At 31.2% G+C, this 10,239-nt stretch overlaps 1 protein-coding gene and 2 long non-coding RNA genes across 6 annotated transcripts in view; 2 read left to right on the forward strand and 1 right to left on the reverse strand.

The window, feature by feature from the left end:
- The window catches only part of LOC108739458 (cyclin-dependent-like kinase 5), a 38,671-nt gene extending 35,221 nt beyond the window's left edge, over window positions 1–3,450 (forward strand). For 2 of the 3 annotated variants that reach the window (XR_003231570.1, XR_003231569.1), the window contains exons 2-7: window positions 1,778–1,871; window positions 2,095–2,188; window positions 2,412–2,505; window positions 2,729–2,822; window positions 3,046–3,139; window positions 3,363–3,450. The gene's annotated coding sequence lies outside the window, so the exon portion shown is untranslated. Of the gene's footprint in view, window positions 1–1,777; window positions 1,872–2,094; window positions 2,189–2,411; window positions 2,506–2,728; window positions 2,823–3,045; window positions 3,140–3,362 lie in introns of those variants that run through there. The other variant, XM_025976906.1, reaches the window with a different exon arrangement.
- A 189-nt stretch (window positions 3,451–3,639) lies between these two features.
- Window positions 3,640–6,798, reverse strand: LOC112905123. Of its 2 annotated transcripts, none has more exons than XR_003231573.1 (6): window positions 6,592–6,798; window positions 6,192–6,348; window positions 5,754–5,880; window positions 5,263–5,389; window positions 4,623–4,743; window positions 3,640–4,128 (listed from the first exon to the last, which is right to left on the reverse strand). It is a non-coding gene; the product is annotated as an uncharacterized LOC112905123 (long non-coding RNA). The 2 variants fall into 2 exon arrangements; XR_003231572.1 differs by having other exon boundaries at window positions 4,623–4,746; window positions 6,592–6,793.
- A 186-nt stretch (window positions 6,799–6,984) lies between these two features.
- Window positions 6,985–8,407, forward strand: LOC112905125. Its single transcript, XR_003231574.1, has 2 exons — window positions 6,985–7,758; window positions 7,829–8,407. It is a non-coding gene; the product is annotated as an uncharacterized LOC112905125 (long non-coding RNA).
- Window positions 8,408–10,239: the final 1,832 nt, after the last annotated feature.

The following is a 10,239-nucleotide window of genomic DNA, read 5'->3' on the forward strand; positions in this document are numbered from 1 at the left end:
TACCATTAAGTTCTATATTTTTTATATTAAACTTTATGAGACTTGCGTCATAAATACAAACTGATATTTTATTTATTTATTTATTTACGATTAGTTATATGTGACGGGTAATTTTTAGTGAAGTTGAGCTCTTTCATTGTTTTAATGCTATACCATTATCGAGGGAGTTGTTTCGTATTTGTTATATTAATAAATATAATAAAGCTGTTTTTGTAGTTATGAATAGTTATAACATTTTCTCAAGCGTAATTTTCTGTCTTTTATTCTCCGAATACTTGCTCTCTCATCAAACAGTCGTATGCTTGAACGGTCGACCGAGAGAATAAGACATTTGTTCGTCTTGATATAATTAGCAATTAAAAATTCGTTTTGAAATTTGATGCTTAATTTTTTGTATTTTTTTACACTTGTACTACAAAGAGTATGTGTTGATTTGTCTATTCTGTAATATGTGGTGTATAATTTCGGAAATGAAAGAATCAAAGCTGAAAACTCATTCATTGCTTGAATGCCTTACTATTCTGGAAGTGGTTGTCATGTATATTTAATATTTTCAAATATAATATAGCTCTTTTTGTAGTAAAGAATAGATATAACATTTTCCAGGCGGAAGCTTCTATCTTTTATTTTCCGAATACTTGCTCTCTTATCAAATATTCGTATGCTTGAACGGTCGACCGAGAGAACAAATGATTGGTATGGTATATCATTCAAGATTGGCAGAATCAGTTTTGAATTTATGATTACATTGAACTGTTATCGTTTATAGTCACAAAAGAGAACGTTTATTATCTGTTTTTATACTTCAGTGGATTGTTTTCATCTAATCGTAATTTAACCTGGGCTTTTTTACAACTGCCTCGTTTTCTCTGCTTTAACCGCAAATAATTCGACAAGAAATTTAAAGTATTTAAAGTTTTTTATGTTTTATTATCCTTTAAAATGAAGTTTTTCCTATTCCCGACTACGGATCAACCGTTAGTGAAAGAATTTTCACGCCGTTTTTAATAGTTCGCCAGATATGTTGTTCTAAACATTTAAATTCTCGATTTCAAAGACAATAACTAGGCCGAAACTTTCGACAACCATAACTTTGATATGGAATGTTGTAGACAGGCGCTTGCATCTTCGACGCAGTGCACAGTATCTTTAGAAAATTTTGATAATACATCCGCAGAAATCGGACCATTTAATCCGAAAATATGGGCCATCCTGTGGACTCAGAAAAACGCTAAAACGAACGATAGGGCAAATTATACGAATTGGGTCGGCTCTAGCGGAGACCAGGAATGTCCCAATTCGAAACAAGTTTCGATGAAAATTTGCCACATTTATTGGGCTTCCAACGAGACTTGTTTGGTATTTATGAGACTTATATATTATAGATGCGGAGCTACGATTTTTTTTGACATAGTATAAGCTGTAGCTGAACAACGGCATAACTTATCGGAAAAATTTTTTCATCACAGGTGTCCCGGCCAACGTTATGAGACGTCTGCGGTTGCATTCTGCTTTGATGAAAAATTCAAAATATTTAAAAATTTTTAATTTTTTTTCTTCGAAGTTAGGTTTTTCTTGTTCGTGACGATACGGCTCTTAATCTTGTATTTTCTAATTCATTCTTTTTTATATAGATTACTATCTGCTTTCTTTCTTTATTTTTACTGTAACTTGTTTTACATGCTTTCCTTCCTTTTTTATGTATATTAACACTAGTTTTTATTCACTTTCACCTTGTAAATTCTTTTCCTTTTACTAATTTGAGAACCTTTTACAGAATCATTCACTGCAGGAACATCAACCATCAACTGAAGTTCATCACCAACCCTTGAACCCCAATTCAAGGACATCAGGACCTATTTCAGTCGAGGGTAAGCTTTTAATTACTTGTTTTTTAAGTATTTATTTGCTTTGCCTTTTTTAATTTTTACTTTATCTCTATTTAAATGTTTTTTTTAATTACTTTTCTTTCTTTATTTTTACTATAACTTGTTTTAACGCTTTCCTTTCCTTTTTATGTATATTAATACTAGTTTTTATTCACTTTCACCTTGTAAATTCTTTTCCTTTTACTAATTTGAGAACCTTTTACAGAATCATTCACTGCAGGAACATCAACCATCAACTGAAGTTCATCACCAACCCTTGAACCCCAATTCAAGGACATCAGTACCTATTTCAGTCGAGGGTAAGCTTTTAATTACTTGTTTTTTAAGTATTTATTTGCTTTGCCTTTTTTAATTTTTACTTTATCTCTATTTAAATGTTTTTTTTAATTACTTTTCTTTCTTTATTTTTACTATAACTTGTTTTAACGCTTTCCTTTCCTTTTTATGTATATTAATACTAGTTTTTATTCACTTTCACCTTGTAAATTCTTTTCCTTTTACTAATTTGAGAACCTTTTACAGAATCATTCACTGCAGGAACATCAACCATCAACTGAAGTTCATCACCAACCCTTGAACCCCAATTCAAGGACATCAGTACCTATTTCAGTCGAGGGTAAGCTTTTAATTACTTGTTTTTTAAGTATTTATTTGCTTTGCCTTTTTTAATTTTTACTTTATCTCTATTTAAATGTTTTTTTTAATTACTTTTCTTTCTTTATTTTTACTATAACTTGTTTTAACGCTTTCCTTTCCTTTTTATGTATATTAATACTAGTTTTTATTCACTTTCACCTTGTAAATTCTTTTCCTTTTACTAATTTGAGAACCTTTTACAGAATCATTCACTGCAGGAACATCAACCATCAACTGAAGTTCATCACCAACCCTTGAACCCCAATTCAAGGACATCAGTACCTATTTCAGTCGAGGGTAAGCTTTTAATTACTTGTTTTTTAAGTATTTATTTGCTTTGCCTTTTTTAATTTTTACTTTATCTCTATTTAAATGTTTTTTTTAATTACTTTTCTTTCTTTATTTTTACTATAACTTGTTTTAACGCTTTCCTTTCCTTTTTATGTATATTAATACTAGTTTTTATTCACTTTCACCTTGTAAATTCTTTTCCTTTTACTAATTTGAGAACCTTTTACAGAATCATTCACTGCAGGAACATCAACCATCAACTGAAGTTCATCACCAACCCTTGAACCCCAATTCAAGGACATCAGTACCTATTTCAGTCGAGGGTAAGCTTTTAATTACTTGTTTTTTAAGTATTTATTTGCTTTGCCTTTTTTAATTTTTACTTTATCTCTATTTAAATGTTTTTTTTAATTACTTTTCTTTCTTTATTTTTACTATAACTTGTTTTAACGCTTTCCTTTCCTTTTTATGTATATTAATACTAGTTTTTATTCACTTTCACCTTGTAAATTCTTTTCCTTTTACTAATTTGAGAACCTTTTACAGAATCATTCACTGCAGGAACATCAACCATCAACTGAAGTTCATCACCAACCCTTGAACCCCAATTCAAGGACATCAGTACCTATTTCAGTCGAGGGTAAGCTTTTAATTACTTGTTTTTTAAGTATTTATTTGCTTTGCCTTTTTTAATTTTTACTTTATCTCTATTTAAATGTTTTTTTTAATTACTTTTCTTTCTTTATTTTTACTATAACTTGTTTTAACGCTTTCCTTTCCTTTTTATGTATATTAATACTAGTTTTTATTCACTTTNCGCGTCCTGCACCCGAGGCGATCCCCGGGTGCCACCCCGCGTCCTGCACCCGGGGCGATCCCCGGGTGCCACCCCGCGTCCTGCACCCGAGGCGATCCCCGGGTGCCACCTCGCGTCCTGCACCCGGGGTGATCACCGGGTGCCACCTCCCGTCCCCAGACCCCTTTAGAGGCCGTAGCGCCCCTCCCCGCGTCCTGCACCCGGGGCGATCCCCGGGTGCCCTCCCCGTGCCCTAACGCTTCGGGGTTGAAAGATTTCGAATTTGAGGATTCCCAGTGCGAAAACGTCGAATTTCAAAGATTTCGAAGTTCGAAGTTCTCGTACCTGGAGATCCTGGAATCCGATTCCTTCCAACCCCAGAGCTTTGGGGCCCCGAAGTCTTCGGATCCTTGGGTCCGCTGGTGTAGTTCCTCCATGTCCTGGTGGTCCTCATGTTCTCCACTGATTGAGATTCCACCTGTTGTTGACTTCGATGTCCATCACTGGTCCTGCTACCTAAAAAAAAAAGAAGGAAAAGATACAGACAGAATTAGTATAAGAATTAAGTCTTATGTAAAAGAAATGGTTAAAATAAAGTTAAAATGAAATGGAGGTTTATTATTTTTAAATAGTCTAAATATAAATAAAAAGAAAATAAATACCGTAATGTAGATATAATAAACTAAGGAAAACGGGTTTTAAGAAAAACTACTAAAATGTGAAGATGATAAATCAAAAGAAAAAAGTTTTAAGTTAATACAAATTGTCAAATAAATAAATAAATACAAATTAAAAGAAATAAAGCCTATACTGTTGGAAAGTAGAAGTTATAAGAAAAAGTAAAAGGTAAGTGAAAAAAATAAATAAGATAAGTGAAGAATACAAAAATAGTCTTTGGAAATGTAGAAAAAGAAAGACAAGTTCCGAATATAATAGGAAACAAAGAAAATTTCTGAAAAATATAATAAATAAAGAAATATTACAGAAATTTACATTGGTGTGCCTTTTACCTTGACTGGGTCCATAAATAGTGGAATGGATTTCACTGGTCTGGTCCTTTGTGCCCTAGTGGACTTGATGTTCTGCACTAATCATGATTCCACTTGTTAGCTTCAATATTGATGACTGGTTCTACTAGATAAAAAGAAAGAAAAGACATGAATTAAATTACTGCTTAGTTTAGTATAAGAGTTAAATCTAAATGTATAAGAAAAAGATTTATTGTACATCACAGTATTATTTAAAGTTTAAAAGTATATACAAAGAAAATAAGAATTCAAATGTAGATATAATAAATTAAACAAAGAAAAGTTTATATTTTTCAAGACTAATTTTGCCAAAAAACCAACAATAGTTCTGCAATGAACTTTTTATTTATTACAGTGTGACGTTTCGATAGTCAATTTCGGTTATCATCAGGCTAAAAAAACGAACAAAAGTCACACATCAATGTACAAGAAAAGATTTTGAATAAATTTAAAATTGAATGTAAAGAAGGAAGTTTTGTAAGTATTGAATGTAAACACATCTACGAATTTAAAAAAATATACATTTTGAGAAAATGCCTTAAAGTGAGGAAAATGAAAGTATAAATTTTGAGTGTAATTTTAATCAACTGTACCTGCTTATGATAATATAATATATACGTACATGCCAATTATTGATTATGATGCCGTAGTTCTGTTCACATATCTAATAGATTCGATGCTCATCTTTAATCCTGGGCAGTTTTGTAGATTACAGGACTCAGTCTTGTCCGAATGTCCTGCCTGGATAACTAAAAAGAGAGAAAATATTTAAGTTCAAGTCCAGGATAAGAATTTGAAAAAAGGATAGATTAAAAAACGTGTCAATGTAAAATAAAAGGTTCTGGATAAAGTTAAAATTACATATAAAAGAAAGGGAGTTTTTTAAATATTAAAAGTAAAGATTTCAAAGTGTAGCTTCAATGAATTAAACAAAAGATATATTTTGAGAAAGTGCCTTAAAGTGAACAGAAAGGAAGTAGAAATTAACTTAAGTAAGATTGAGTGATTATTTGATAAAAGTCAATTCTAATTTTAGTATAACAAATAATAATATACGTATTTACTATAATTTTAACAACTCTACCTGCCTATGTATACATAATATATACCTACATGTCAATTCCTAATTACGATGCCTTAATTGAGTTCAGATTTCCAATAGCTTCGATGCCTGTCTTTAATCCTGGGCAGTTTTGCAGATTACAGGACTCAGTCTTGTTTAAATGTCCTGCCTGGATAACTAAAAAGAGAAAATATTTAAGTTCAAGTCCAGGATAAGAATTAAAAAAAAAGGATAGATTAAAAAACCCCTCAATGCAAAAATATTGAAAGTAAATACTTCTAACTGTAGCTTCAACGAATTAAAAAAAAAGATGCACTTTAAGAAAATGCCTTAATGTGAGCAAAAAGGAAGTATAATTTAATTTAAGTAAAATTGAGTGATTATTTGATACAAGTCAATTCTAATTTTAGTTTTGCAAATAACAATATATGTATTAACTGTAATTTTAATCAACTGTACCTACCAATGAATAAATAATATATACTTACAGGCCTATTCCTAACCATGATGCCTTAGTTGAGTTCAAATCTTCGATAGATTCGATGTGTATCTCTTGTCCTTGGTAGTTCTGATTATTTCAGGTATCAGTCTCGCCCCAATGTCCTTTCAGTATATGAACCATATATGTAGCATTGAGAAAGAGTCCTAAAGCGAATAAAAAAAATTTAAAGATCCGAATAAAATTAACATAATTTAAAGCAGATTAATGAAAGTGAAAACAAGGAAATTTTTTAATAAAAGGAAAGTAAATTAAAAGAAACAAAAAATACGAATAATGTTAAACAAAGTTAAAGAAATTCTAAGAAAATGTTTAACGCAAGTAAAAGAAAAGAAAACAAGAACTAAGAATAAAAATATTACTACATACAATGCGTTAATGATCCTTACTTTGAGCGAAGCGGGCTGATTGATAGTGTGAAAGTCCTGATGTTCCGTAAACTGCATATCTCCCTTGGGATCGATCACTCCATTATTACGTCTCGGATGCTTTAGAACGTGCATGGCTCTAGCTGATCCCGAATTCAAACTGTGGTTACTAAAAAGAAACAAGATCCAAATAGAGTTAATGGAAAACAAAATTTAAATAAAGTTATATACAAAAGTGAGCGTTTATTGAAAGCTTTACACAAAAAAAAACAAAATTTTCAACATTGCTAACGCAAATAAAAGGAACCGAATTATTAAGAAAAAAATTTAAAATAAGTTCGCTACTGATTAATTATGGTTAAAATAAAGANTGTTTTAACCATAAATAATTCAGTAGCGGATTTATTTGAAATCGCACTCGAAATCTGAAGGCACCATTAAATTCTACGTACTTTTTTTACATAATCGTTCCCTATTATGGTTCGGAAGGGTGTTTTCATCTTTTCGCAATTTAACGTGCGCTTTTTTTAGTCTACTCCGTTTTCTTTATTTTAACCGCAAATAATTCAGTAGCGGACTTATTTGAAATCGCACTCGAAATCTAATGGCACCATTAAATTGTATGTACTTTTCTGCGTAATCGTCCGTTATTGTAGTTCGGAGTACAAGAATTTAGTTATTGAAATTTGCTGTTTTTTATTAGACATTATGCAGTTTTTTAATTAAAATAATTATATATTGTGCCCTTTTTTTTGATGCAGTTCAAAGCTTCACTTTTACTTACTATCTGGAAGTGCAGAAATGCATTAATACTTATCTTTGTTGTGAAATGAAGTTAATTGTTGATATAAATTAATGCGAATTTCATAATTGTTAGTTGTAGGTGACTCTTTCTATGTTGTAGTTTTATTACCGTTTTAAAATTGTTAACAGCGAGTTTTAGTTCGAAAACTCTCCATAGCACGGTCGTCGATTGCGCCACCAGTCTTTTAATTCTGCCTTTGCTGATCGTGTTTTCACATACGTAAGAAACTGGAAAATTCCGTAGTTGTTTCCTATTTTTGAGCAATAATGTGTTTTCGTTAAATCGTTTCCGAAAAATTGCAATTTGTGCACGTTCAGGCAGCAAAATATGTGGCGAAATCAAAAGCGAAATATGTAGTGATATCAATATTTGCGTTTTCTAAGGTGATATAAGCATTTCTTTCATTATCAGAAATGTTGTTAATAAAAACACCATTTGTTGTTATCGAGTTAGAAAGTGTTACCTACCCATTGATAAAACCAATGCAGTATTTTGTGTAATGTGGAGCATTTCTAAGAAGTACCAGAGAATTATAACTACTTTCCGGTGAGTTTTTGTGATTTGGTCTTTTTTCTCGAATTTCTGGTGATAAGTGTAATTTTGGAGTTTTTGTTTTAATAAGGGTCATGTTTCAGGTTAATCATAAACTATTTCAATAATTTCGAAGTAGTTCGGCTATGATTTTAAGCATATTAATTCAGTTTATAAGAAATTCGCAGTTGTAATTGTTTAACTAAAAATTGCTTCTACAAATGTTTTCAAAATTACTATTATAGTGTATTCTGTACAGAAAAATGTTTATATATTTAAATTTTTGGGTTTAAAAAGTTAATACAACCGTAACCGCTCACCGCTATTTTTCGCAATTTAACGGTACTTAAGGCCGGCTCGTTAGCTAGTCTAGCGGTAATACGGTCGCAGATCGTAGGTTGACTGCCTAGACGCTGAGTGAGGGTACCTATAGCAAAGCGTTATTAGGTGGAATAGGCCAAACGGGCGACTGTAAGTCCGGCGGTGTATTACCCCCGTATTTTCCACTGTTCCAGTTATCGGTTAATCGTCGACTTCGNATTTTTCGAAAACTCACTAGTTGAATGTCTGAGAAATCGATCTAAAAACAAATAATTGCAGGTTTGAATAAAGGCTCCAATTATTTTGTTGTAAAAATTGCTGTGTTGTTTTTATATTTAACTTTATTAAACTTGCGTCATACATAGCTTTTTTAAACATGTACTACAAAGATAATGTTTTTTTGTCTATTCTGTAATGTGTGGGGAATAATTTCGGAAATGAACGAACCAAAACTGAATGCTCTTTCATTGCTTGAATGCTTTACTGTTCACGTGGTGGTTGTCAGCTAAATTTAATATTTTTAAATATAATAAAGCTCTTTTTATAGTTAAGAATAATTATAACATTTTCCCAAGCGCAATTTTCTATCCTTTATATTCCGAATACTTGCTCTCTCATCAAACAGTCCTATGATTGAACGGTCGGCCGAGAGAACAAGATATTTTCCTCGTTTTGATATAAATTGAAATTAGAAATTTGTTTTGAAAATTAATGCACTATTTTTGTATTAATTGAGCTCTTATACAGCTATTTTAGAAAAAGAGTATCCCAGTTTATCTATTCTGTAATGTTTAGGAGATAATCTTTTTTAGATTAACGAACCAAAGCTGACAGCTCATTCATTGTATTTATTATATACCATTATCGGGGTGGTTGTAATCCATATTTAATATTTTTAAATATAATAAAGCTCTTTCTTCTAATTAAGAATAGTAATAATATTTTTCCAAGCGTAATTTTCTATCTTTTATTTTCCGAATACTTTCTCTCTCATCAAACAGTCGTATGCTTGAACGGTCGACCGAGAGAATAAGACATTTTGTTCGTCTTGATATAAATAGCAATTAAAATTTTGTTTTGAAACCTAATGCTTAATTTTTGTATGAATCTCGGTTTTTTACACTCAATTGTACTACAATGAGAATGTGTTGGTTTATCTATTCTGTAATGTATGGGGAATAATCTCGAACTAAAGCTGAAAGTTCTTTCATTTTTTTCAATACTGTACCATTATCGAGATTTTCTCGTAAATTTAATATTTTCAAATATAATAAAGCCCTTTTTGTCTTTAATAACAGATATAACATTTTTAAAAGCTTAATTTTCTATCATTTATCCTCCCAGTACTTTCTCTATCATCAAACAGTCATATATTCTTGAACGTTTAGCAACGAGAACAAGGCATTATTTTAATATATGATTATAATGAACCATTATTGTTAAAATCACCAATTCGAGTTCTTATTTTTTTTTTGAAACGTAGAAAAATTATTCGTTCATCATTTATTCGGAAACTGGCACATTCTAAACGTTTGTATTTTTTGCTTTTACTGCAGTTATTTTTGGTTTACTTCCCTCTCCAAGGAGGCGAAGATTTTCTAGAAATCCTGCCCTGAAACAATGTTAACAGGTTACTACCTCAAGGGTGATGGCTCCGATTATCCTTACTATAGTACTATTTCTTCCTAATTGATTTTACCATTCAGAACAAAAACAAAAAAAAAAGTTCTGTAGATTGTTTTCACCTAATCGTAATTTAACGTCGATCAAAATTTGAAGACGCTATTTAATTCTACGTAATTTTTGACATAACCATCCCCTATTATAGTTTGGAAGGGTGTTTTCATCTAATCGTAATTTAACGAGCGCTTTTTTCTCTCTACGCTGTTTTCTCTATTTTAACCATAAACAATTCAGTAGCGGACTTATTTGAAGTCGCATTCGAAATCTGATGGCACCATTACATTCTACGTACTTTTTGACTTAACCGTCCCTTATTATAGTTGAGAAGG

The sequence above is a fragment of the Agrilus planipennis genome, unplaced genomic scaffold (genome assembly GCF_000699045.2).
Source record: "Agrilus planipennis isolate EAB-ADULT unplaced genomic scaffold, Apla_2.0 scaffold208, whole genome shotgun sequence".
Classification (NCBI taxonomy): Eukaryota; Metazoa; Arthropoda; class Insecta; order Coleoptera; family Buprestidae; genus Agrilus; species Agrilus planipennis.